Genomic DNA, 12,753 nt, shown 5'->3' with positions numbered 1-12,753 from the left:
TTTTATGAGGTTAGATAAAAACTTGGTGGCTAATCAAGGTGGCTAAACTTGTTTAATTTTTAAAAGTTATGCATGGTAGACACAGCCAATGTTTCCTCCGTTTGAGTTTTGAAAAGCCAAAATTAATTAATAAAAAGATTTCTTCGTTGATATGTGTTTACAATTATATTACCCAACAATTTATTTATTTATTTTATTTTAAGAAGGCAAAGAAAATATTCACAATTAATAGAGTATTACCAGCTTAAAGTTGAAAAGAAAATGACATGAGCATTACTGACTCGGGCACACCCAAAAAAGAAGAAGAGAGAATTGCAAATATAATTGTAAAGTCATTCAACAAAAAAAAGTATATGTGTTAATTATTATTTGAGAAACTTATTATTTAAAATCTCATTAAACAACACTTAGCCATTTATTTATTTTTACGGAGACATATGATATATATTCACAATTAATAAGACTATAAGAGTATGACCGGCTTAAAAGAAGAAAAAGAAAAAAAAAAGTTGTATGAACTCAACAAAAAAAAAGTTTTGCAAATATATTTGTAAAGTCATTGGCAAAAAAATGAATATATGTAAAAGGTTTTAAATAATAAATAAGGAGAGAGAAATAAAATTGCTATTAATTAAGTGAATGAGGTGTAAGTCAATTAGCATTTAATGCTATTTTTTTAACCATTAAATCAATTACAAATCTACGGTCTACAAATGGTATAACTCTTGCCAAGTTACACTAGGTGTAACTTGAACCCATCTCATATATATATATATATATATATATATATATATATATATATATATATATATATATATTATAGGAAGCACCCCACCACCGAAAAGGTACTTCTTTTCTAAATTACTTTCTAAATTCTTTATTGATACCACTTTTTGCTATAAAAGTAGAATTTAAACAATACATTAAAATCTTGTAATATGTGTGTGTGTGTCGGTTATACATGTTTTGTTACAAGAAACCTTATTATATGACTTGTATATATACAGACAATATGGGTGTGTGTATATGTGTGTTCCAAACCATCCTCCATGTTTATGTTGTTTGCATTTCTTAGTGACGGATAACATGTTCAAAATACTAAGTTACTATAACTTTTTTGTTAGTGCATCATTTCCGAAGTACTTGTACTTGCTTTTAAGAGCTGAATCAGCACACCTTCCAGTTTAATGTCAACTACCTGATGCCACAATTTAAGGTTGCTGTATGTATATTAGCTAAAGCACTTTGAATTTAATGTGCTTTATCAAACCTGGGATGATCCTACATCTGCATCAATGTATCTCAGAGTCCAAGCATCTCATATCAGAGAAATCAGACACTGACCCATTTGGATGGAAGTTCAGAAATAAGGTCGGTGGACTTCCGAGAAGCACTTTCAATGATGAAAGAGGGGACAAAGTTCGAATCTTCTTATTATGTCCCCCTCTAGCAAGAATGCATAAACAAAAATTCGGTTTCGGAAGCACAGATTGTTCATGGGCATATTATGAAAACAGTAACACAAGAAGATTTATTGCCATGACTTTCCTGATTAATGTCAATGCAAAATGTGGAAGCATGGAAAATGCTCAGAAGGTCTTTGACAATTTGCTTAAAAGAAATGTTGTTTCATGGACAACCCTAATGACTGGTTATGTTCAAAATTCGCATCCTGAGATTGCCATCCAGATTTTTCAAGAAATGTTGGAGGCTGGGGCTTATCCTACAAATTACACTCTAGGAACTGCTTTGAATGCTTGTTCTTCATTGTACTCTGTCATGTTGGGGAAGCAATTTCATGCCTATATTATCAAATACCAGATTGACTTTGACACAAGTGTTGGCAATGCCCTTTGTAGTTTTTACTCCAAACTTGGCAACTTAGAATCTGCTATTAAAGCCTTTCAGAGGATTAGGGAAAAGAATGTGATCTCATGGACTGCAGTTATATCCGCTTGTGGTGATAATAGAGAAGCTGCAAGGGGTTTGAGGTTTTTTGCTGAGATGCTTACTGAGGACATCATACCCAATGAGTTCACCTTGACTAGAGTCTTGAGCTTGTGTTGTACAATGTTGTCTTTGGGTGTAGGGGCACAAATTCACTCATTAAGCGTTAAACTTGGCTATATGTCCTCTCTACCCATTAAAAATTTCATCATGTATTTGTACCTTAAATGTGGATGTATTAGTGAGGCTGAAAAAATTGTTTGATAAAACGGAAACTTCTAGCCTGGTTACATGGAATGCAATGATTTCTGGCCATGCCCAGATGATGGATTTTGCAGAGGATGATCTTTCAGCATACGAAGTGGATGTGAGGCACTCTACATTTTCTTTAACTTGAATCAATCAGGCATGAAACCTGATTTATTCACCTTCTCAAGTATCCTAACTGTATGTAGTAGATTGGTGGCCATAGAACAGGGGGAACAAATTCCTGCTCAGATCATTAAATCTGGGTTTTTGTCAGAGGTGGTAGTTGGCACTGCACGAATTAATATGTATAATTAGTGTGGAAGCATTGAGAAAGCAACTGAGGCTTTTGTGGAGATGGATACAAGAACTATGATATTGTGGACTTCTATGATTACAGGTTTTTCTCAGCATGGCCAGTCTCAACAAGTGCTGCAGCTCTTTGAGGATATGAGACTAGCTGGTGTTAGACCAAACCAGATTACTTTTGTGGGTGTTCTATCTGCTTGTAGCCATGCTGGAATGGTCAAGGAAGCACTCAATTACTTTGAGATGATGCAAAAGGTATATAAGATTAGGCCTGTAATGGACCACTTTGCATGCCTGATTGATATGTTTGGGAGGTTGGGTCGGTTAAATGAAGCTTTTGATTTTATCAAGAAAAATGATTTTGAGCCCAATGAGTTTATATGGTCACTCTTGATGGCTGAATGTAGAAGTCATGGGAATTTAGAATTGGGTTTTTATGCTGCTGAACAATTACTCAAGCTCAAACCAAAAGACACCAAAACTTAATATTTATTAATATTTGTTCTAAGAACACCCATTAACATTACCCTAAGTTAAGGGTTTTACTAACAAATGCTCTTAGCCATACATTAGGCAATAGCCAATAAGTATTTTTTTTTTTCTTTAAGAAAAAATACACTCCGTAATTAGCTCACCCCCACTAAGGCAAAGTATGTCTTCCAAAGTTATATATAATGTGACTTGCATTTGACCATTCGACTGCTAAAAATATTCATTTTATATGTTCATAGTTCACATTCTAAATTTCACAAACTATACCCAACCGACAGTGCCTTTTTTTTTATAATTAATTTGTACTATTGTTGGACATAACATTTTGATCAAAACTTTTTTTTATCAATGAAAAATTATTTATAATTATATTTATAAAAAAGTGAGTTTTTAAAAAGTGTACATAACAAATAATTTTTTTATTTTGAAACAATATAAACAAATAAATTTAAAAGCTAAAGAAAAAAGATAATTATAAAAGAGTGGCATTAGGAATAATATAAAGTAAACTTAACAAACTGATGCGTCGCTAATTACAAAAAAATAATTTTGAAATTCATTTATTATATTTTTTTGTTAAGTTAATTTGTAAGTTTTATATTGTAAAATTTATAATAATTTTAGCATTGTCCTCTCTAAATAGTCACTCAACCAAACTAATATGACAAATTTTTATGACCCACTTTTTTTAAGGTTGGATGTAACAATTGCATGCATCTTCTCAATTCCATTGTGTGTGATGATGTGTACCATTGAGGAAGATGGTACCTGGTCGACGTTTCTAATACAATCTCTTCTTTAGGGGGAAAAACAGTTTCTACTAGTCTTTTTTTTTACTTTATGCACATCAACGTGCGGTTAAAATTACTCCAAGTGCAATTAAATCAAGGTGAGTTGGCATTCACATTATTAATAGTATAAATGTATGTGAGTGATATTTTCATATGTGGTATCTTATGTGCCAGATATATGAAGCACCCCACTCATAAAGATCCACGTACCACTCATAAAGATCCACGTATTTGTGAAGGGTGTTCTCCATACGTGGTATCTTGTATGCTAGCCATATGGAGCACGCCTCTCATGTGGACCCACGCACTTGTAAAGGGTTTGTGCTCCATATATCTAACAGGTAAGATAATTTTCTCACCGGATAAAGTAGACAAAACTCTCCTGCCTCTCAATCTCCCACTCTCAAAATGGAAACTTTAGAAACTGAGGCACCACCAAGCAGTAACTTACGAGAAGAGTCCACCATAGATGAAGACGAGCAGTCACCAATCGAGCAAGTCCGGCTAACTGTACCAACCACCGACGACACCTCACTCCCTGTATGGACATTTCGAATGTGGACACTGGGCCTTCTCTCATGTGCCCTCCTCTCCTTCCTCAACCAATTCTTCTCTTACCGCAGAGAGCCCCTCATCATCACCCAGATCACCGTCCAAGTTGCCACTCTCCCCATCGGACGACTCATGGCCTCTGTTCTTCCCACAACCCAGTTTCGCATCGGGTCCCACGAGTTATCGCTCAACCCGGGTCCCTTTAACATGAAGGAACACGTTCTCATCTCTATATTTGCTAATGCTGGAAGTGCTTTTGGGAATGGCCCAGCTTATGCTGTCTATATCTTTGACATTATAAAGGCTTTTTATCGAAGGAATATCTCTTTCTCGTCTGCTTGGATTCTTATCATCACAACCCAGGTTCTTCTTCTTGTTTTTTTTCTTTTAAATTTGCTTATATATGTTTTTCAAAGTTACGTAATATTGGTTTGATTTTTACTCTGTTTGGTAGCCTAGAAAAGTGAGGATTATATATATACACACATACACACGGAATTCTAGCCTAAACTAAGCTTGTATACGTACCTTTTATATGTATAATTGTTTATATACCTTAATATATTTCCCTGCAACCTTTTAATTAGCCTTTTGGTTATTCTGTTGTTGGTTAAGACAACCACAGAAAGTGGGACCTTCCTCTATGTCTTGCTATTATCCGCGGACAAAATGGGTTTTAAAGTATTTTTAACTCCCATATTATCTGATATATGCTGTATTTCGCTTATAATATATGATATGAGTCTTAGGTACAACTTTGGGATAATTATTGAGTGAAGACCAACACTTGCATCATATGATTATATGAAGCGGTCGTTTGGTGGTTCATGGTTCTACTAACATGAGCGTGTCTGGTGACATATATGTAGGTCTTGGGATACGGCTGGGCTGGGCTGGGCTGTTGAGGAAGTATGTGGTGGAGCCGGCTCATATGTGGTGGCCAAATACACTTGTTCAAATATCACTCTTCAGGTACCGTACACTTGTTAAAAATTTTGGTGTCCTAATTTGATTCTCCAAATTTTATGCACAGTGACTAATGAAATGAATCCAAAGTCCAAACTATAGTTCCCCTCAGCAACTTGTCTTTTCCTTAAAAATGATTATATTAATAAAACTTGTAATTTACGTTATGGTCCTACAACCCAAATGGCCGACCAAGTTATGATATTCGAACCTCAAGGAATGACTTGAAGGCGAATGTCATATCTTTGAGCGGAAAAAAGTTTAGAAATAAAACCCTTTAAACTTTTCTTATATTATCTTATTAGATTTAAGTTTTGAAAATCTAACTTTTCGATTGTTGCTCTTATTATATTTTCATACTTGTAAAATTTCAAATCATCAAAGATCAATAACTATGTTATCAATGATTTATTTAAATTTCAAGTTTTTATCATAAAAAATTATACACAAAAAATATGTTTATTGATTAAATAGTAAATAATATCTTATTTGAACGAAATTTAACATGCAAGTTAAGAACATAAAAATTATGTAATCCAATAGTTAGATTTTCAAAATTTACATTTAATAAAAAGATATAAAATAAGTTTAAAGAGTTTCTCTCTAAACGGTACAATATCATTTTTATAATTAATAAGCAAATTCAATGCTCTCATATAAGCATCCCATATTTTTACCTTGCCCATCTCCCAACTGGGGGTGGTGATGGTGAAACTCCCTCTAAGCTAGTAACGTCATATGTCTGTCAAATAAAAGATTTGAAATTCAAATTCTGTCTATATAACAAATCAATTAATATCTTAACCTAATAATAAAGAGTAATCATCATACAATGTCATAAGTTAATAAAAAATTATTTAATTAGACATTTTCCATCTTTAATTCACTGGCTGTGATATTGACCAAGAAAACGGCCTCTTATATGTCCACCAACATGTGTGAACTTGCATACATAGTACATAGAATTCCAGTTCAATCCCATTATCTTTAACTCTTGAAAACAACCGCAGGGTCCATATCTTCCCAATTTTCAATATTATAGGCTTATAGCCAATACTTTACGCGCAAAAAGACTTTTCTTTATCTTTGTTTCCTTGATTTCTACTTTGTCAATATCCTCCATCAGCCTAATCAACCTGTAGGACAGAGATAATGGAAACAGTGAACTTCTATAGTTTGATTATTCTTTTTTCTAATATCCATTTGTATTTTTCTCAAGATTTCTAATTATCTCTTTCACATCTCATGAACATATAGGCTTCAAGCATGACATCATATACTTTCAACATCTTTTTCAGTCATACATTTTTTTTTTTTACTTGAATTTTAGGTCATAATTAATTTGACATCACCTTGTACAGTTGTACTACCAACAAATTGAAAATGGAAAGGCTTACCTCTAAAATTGGTTTTAAAAAAACGCCTCAACTGCATGATCATTGATAAAATCATCGTTATGTGAGTTATTTAAATAGTGTATATATATATATATATATATATATATATATATATGGTTTTATTGATATAAATTTAATGGGTTCTAAAAAAAATTCTCCCAAATTAATTTGGAGAAAAATTTTGTCCAACTAAAAAATGTACATTATTATTCTTTTTTCTTTTTGGAGGAAGGTGAGATAAAAGTACAATAAATTTCATAGAATTGGGTTTAAGTTACACCTGGTATAACTTGAAAGAGTTACACATTTTTTAGACCATTGGATTTAATAAGTATATCCAACGGTAAAAAATAAAGACTCTCATTAATACTAATATTCTAATTCATCTCATTTATTATCTCTTATTTAATACATTCCATACTTATTTCTAAACCCGAAAAAATTATAACACAACTATTGCTTTTAGTTGTTCTCTATCTTTACATTTCTCTCTCTAGAACACTCTTCTCTGGATTTTTTTTTTATTCTTTGAGAAAATGTTTCTCATTCTGTTTTGTTTTTGTTTGTAGATTTAAGTTCCTTACGTTATTATGTTTGTGTAAATTAATTTGTAAACTATGTGTTGATGATAACAAACAATTGGACATGATCCGCTGCAATAACAACATTAGATGTTGTAGCTATGAAGAGCAACTAATTTACCCTTTTGTTTCTGTGGCAGAAAGTTCGAAAAAAGCCAATGGTCATTGTAATGGCCCCTTAAAAAATCAAATTTATCCTCAAAATCAGAGTTTTTAATATTTGTTTTTAGCTTTTTTTTTTGTTGGTAGAGTGTCCCTATGTTTATCTATTTTTTAACTTTCGTATCAATCTGCTAATGATGATAAACATTTGGGCATGAGATGCAACAAAAGAGAGAGTGTTCTAGAGAGAGAAACGTAGAGATAGAGAAGAACTAAAAGCAATAGTTGGGTTTAGAAATAAGTATGGAATGTATTAAATAAGGGATAATAAATTAGATGAATTAGAATATTAGCATTAATGAGGGATCTACTTAAATTCAATGGTTTAAAAAATGTGTAACTCTTTAAAGCTACACCGGGTGTAACTTGAACCCATCTCAATTTCATAAATCACAAATATAATTAAAAGTAATGTTGCTCCAATAATAACATATCACATTAACAAGTTGTGAAAATTCTCTCTCTCTCTCTCTCTCTCTCTCTCTCTCTCTCTCTCTCTCTTTGGTGGAAAAAGAAACTTCAAATTAAACTTTTTTTTTTTTAGAGAGTTTCAACCTATGGCGTCCGCTCCTAATAATAGCTCTTTATTATCAGACCAAGACACCAATCAGTTTTTGATGTAGACGGGAATTGAACCCCAGATCTCTTATACAACTATCAGAGAATTCAAAATTTTTCTCTCCAAGCATTGCTTATACAAGCATACAACTTCACTAACCTAATTTGATGTCACTTGCCCCTCTCAGTCGTTTCTTATAAACCTTGGGGGATGGTGCAAACTGCAAACCTTTATTGTTATTATTATTTTTATTATTCTTATAAAATGGACTTTCATTAACGGAAAAAACTAAAGAACAATTGAGCATTATCAACTCGATCAAGGGTGATAATATGTTCCACTCCGAGTTTGGGCATATTTTGCAAGACATTATTTTTCTTAGTTTTCTTTTTACTTCTATTTTTTTTCATCATGTTAATAGATGAGGTAATTCGTTCCCATTTATTGTTATTTAAGATTTATCATAGTCATCCTTTCAATAATTAATTAATTAATGTGTCATTTAGCCTATACTATAATATCCAAGTTTAGCCATAACAATTGTTACAATAACCAAAAGATAAACTAATGCTATATTTACTGATATCAATGTAGGACATTGCATGAAAAAGAAATAAAAGAGGATGGCAAGAAGCCCAGTCTATCAAGAGTGAAATTTTTTGTGATCGCACTAGTTTGTAGCTTTTGCTGGCAATTGTTCCCTGGATACCTCTTTCAAACCTTACAAAGCATCTCATGGGTCTGCTGGGCCTTCCCAAAGTCAGTGACTGCTCACCAAATTGGGTCAGGTTTGCATGGACTTGCGGTTGGAGCCTTGACCTTGGATTGGACAACAGTGGCTTCATTCCTATTCAGCCCTCTAATAAGTCCCTTCTTTGCAATTGTCAATGTCTATGTAGGCTTTGTATTGATTATCTATATTGTGATTCCCATTGCCTATTGGGGGATGAACGCATACAATGCTAAAACATTTCCCATTTATTCAGCTGACTTGTTTACTGCTCAAGGTCAGGATTATAATATTTCATTGATTGTCAATGATAAGTTTGAGTTAGATACTGCACAATATAATCAGCTAGGGAAGATCCATTTGAGCACATTATTTGCTCTCACCTACGGGTTCGGTTTTGCTACTATTGCATCTACACTTTCCCATGTGGCTTTGTTCTATGGAAGGTAATGTTTTTCTTGATCATTCATTCACGCATGCTTTATTACATTATGTTTTGTTGCCTACGTTGTGAAAGCCTTTGAGGTAATTATAAATGGAAAATGTTATAGCAACTACAGACTTTACTACAAAAAAACTAACAACTTAATGTGGTAAGAATATGATTGGTTGGTGTCATTTCTTTTATATATATATATACAAAATAGAATTTCTACTCTAGCCTAATCTAAGTGTATATATGTGTGAAGCTCCCTTCTGGAGACTTGAACCCCGGCCCTTACCCCCCACACCCCACAAACATTTATACTTGAAAAGTGACCATCGCACCAAGGGGGGCGGTGGTGGTTGGTGTCATTTCAATAACATTAAAAAGGAATAGTTTAATTACTCTTTTGTAGTTTGTCACATTGATGCTTATGTTTTAAAGTTTGTAATATCAATAACATCACTCATTATTTTTTTTATGAATGCATCACTCATTATAAGTATGAGCTTTGATGAAATTTTTTTTTTCTAAAAGTTTGTTTGTTTTTGGCTAAAAGTTGGTTAATATATAATTGCACATTGTACCGAAAAAAATAAGTGAAATAGCTGTAAATTATCAAATAAGCTGGAAGTTCAAAGTAAAAAATGTAGGCAAATGCACACTTGTTGTTAAGCAATAATGTTCTCTATATAAATTTCTTGGTACGTAAGGTTGCATTTGAGAATGAACCATGATGTTGTAGGGAGATTTATGATCGATATCGAGCTTCTTCCAAGGGTAAGGAGGATATTCACACAAGACTGATGAAGAATTACAAAGACATACCTTCATGGTGGTTTTATTTGCTTCTGATTGTTACCATCTCAGTCTCGCTTGTACTTTGTATCTTCCTGAAAAAGGAGGTCCAAATGCCATGGTGGGGGCTTATATTCGCAGCTGCACTTGCCTTCATCTTCACCCTTCCCATCAGCATCATAACCGCCACCACAAATCAGGTAATCTAATTGCATAATGGGAGCAAATTATCGAGAAAATTTGTTATTTAAAGATCAAATCAATATGAAGAGAGACTGCCTTATTAGTTTTCGTTTCTTTTTGGCTATTCCAAGAATAATTATCCACTAATTAGCAATACTTCTTGTTTAGACACCGGGGCTAAATATCATCACAGAGTACATAATGGGAGTAATATTGCCTGGAAGGCCCATAGCCAATGTTTGTTTCAAGACATATGGGTATATGAGCATGAGTCAAGCAATCTCATTTCTCAATGATTTTAAGCTGGGCCATTACATGAAGATCCCTCCAAGATCAATGTTCCTAGTACAGGTATGTGCACTGTTCTCTCTCCCTATACTAGCATAATTCATTAATATCTTTAGAAATTGTTGTCATAGATGAGATACTCCAGTACCAGTGGTTGGAATTTGGGGTTAGCGGAAGCTCATTAACATGGGAAAAAATTTTAGAACATGCACATAAGACGATACAATTTGACATCACATTTTCAACTTTCCAAGCCTATACTGGGCATTCGGGCAACATTACTGAAAATCCATGATTAACAATATGGATTATAATCACACTAAACCAAACTATATAAAATAACACTTACAAACCTCACGAATACAAGCATACTCAAACTTTTACAAAAACAAACTTATATTCAAAACAGAATCTCTCAGTAGGAATTTAAAACAATTTAATAGAATATATATATATATATATATATATATATATATATATATGTATACATATGTGTGGGTGTGTTCAAATTGTACGCAGCTACTATAAGAAATTGTTCTGAATTTTAGTAAATCTAATATACAAATTGCATGTAACAATCTAAGAAATCGCCTGATTAAGAATTCAATGTTTTAATTTTTGGCAATTTGACCATCATTATGAGAATCTTATATCATAATCAAATTGGTCCATTAACTGCATAAATTGTTGCAGGCATATGACTTTAGAACTTAATAACTTGGAACATATTCAGCAACAACAACAAAAAAAAAAACTTGGAACAGTATAAGCAGATAATTCTTGTTTAAAATTGATACTGAAAAATAAAACAAATCACTCTTTCTATGCTCTTATCATTACATTTATTACCCTCTTATGAGGTATTACTTCTGCATTTTTTTCCAGTTCATTGGAACCATTTTAGCTGGAACAGTTAATCTTAGTGTAGCATGGTGGCTTTTGAACTCTGTTGAAAACATATGCCAACAAAATCTCCTTCCACAAAATAGTCCTTGGACATGTCCCAATGATCGAGTCTTCTTTGATGCTTCTGTTATCTGGGGTTTAGTAGGGCCTAAGCGCATTTTTGGCTCTCAAGGAAACTACTCAGCACTTAACTGGTTCTTCCTCGGAGGATTGTTAGGACCAATTGCAGTATGGCTCTTGCACAAGGCATTCCCAACTCAAACTTGGATTCCTCTCATTAATCTACCAGTACTCCTAGGAGCAACTGCGAATATGCCACCAGCAACACCATTGAACTATACTTCCTGGATTTTGGTTGGAACAATCTTCAACTTTTTCGTGTTCAGGTATCGAAGGAACTGGTGGCAGAGGTATAACTATGTCCTATCAGCAGCTTTGGATGCTGGAGTTGCATTCATGGCAGTTCTGCTTTACTTCTCATTAGGCATGGAGAACAGAAACTTGCACTGGTGGGGTTCTGACCCTAATGTTAATCCTGAGCACTGTGAACTAGCAACTTGCCCCACTATGAAGGGTATATCAGTTGAGAGCTGCCCTACATCCTAAGTCCAATATTAATGTTCCTAGTCCTACTTTGCTTAAGTGAGATTTGAAAGGTTTGATTACCTAACAGAATTTATGTAGGAAGGCTGTAAGAAACAGAAGGTCCTCTCTTATTGTAAATTATTGATCCATGAATTGCACTTGCAGGCAGGTCTCTAAAAAACTATATTTCTGCATGGTATATATTTTGCTTTAATTCATGTTTGATTTGTAGAACGAAACCATTGCATAATTTCTGATTTTGCTTCTGCAACAATAAAAACTAGCTAGTTCGTTTATTTGATATATATATACACACATATTCAAAGAGAGGCCAAGCTATTATGAAAGATGGAATACCACATCTAGAGCGATTGATCAAGTAATTCTTGAAGTACTTAATAACCTACTAATTAACTGGTTGAACTGTTTTAGGTAACTATTAATTTTTGTAATAAATTCTATCATATATTTTTTGAAAAAAATTTAAAGAGTCATGCTAACGAATACTCTTAGGCATTGGTTAACGAGTCCAAATCTTCTATCCCACTTTTCCTGCTCCACTCTATACTCCACCAATAAAAACTTGTCACGTGTTTGCCTAATTAATTAAATACTATCATTATTGACTTATTAATGCTACGGTTATTAATTAATAATAGTATTTAATTAATTAGGTGAACACGTGACAAGTTTTTATTGGTGGAGTATAGAGTGGAGCAGAAAAAGTGGGATAGAAGATTTGGACTCTTGGTTAACAATCCATTTTTAAAAAGTTTTGACATCACAATCCATTTTAGAAAAGTTTTAACAATTCATTTTTGTAATAAATTCTATCAT

General features: G+C 33.2%; 2 pseudogenes; both read left to right on the top strand.

Moving 5' to 3' along the window:
- Window positions 1-1,201: 1,201 nt before the first annotated feature.
- On the top strand, window positions 1,202-2,988 carry LOC142612463 (putative pentatricopeptide repeat-containing protein At3g15130; annotated as a pseudogene).
- Window positions 2,989-4,151: 1,163 nt separating this feature from the next.
- On the top strand, window positions 4,152-12,115 carry LOC142612629 (oligopeptide transporter 4-like; annotated as a pseudogene).
- Window positions 12,116-12,753: the final 638 nt, after the last annotated feature.

Source organism: Castanea sativa, chromosome 10 (genome assembly GCF_040712315.1).
Source record: "Castanea sativa cultivar Marrone di Chiusa Pesio chromosome 10, ASM4071231v1".
Classification (NCBI taxonomy): domain Eukaryota; kingdom Viridiplantae; phylum Streptophyta; class Magnoliopsida; order Fagales; family Fagaceae; genus Castanea; species Castanea sativa.
Note: the sequence above shows the minus strand (reverse complement) of the source record. Positions and strands in the feature narration are given on the sequence as shown.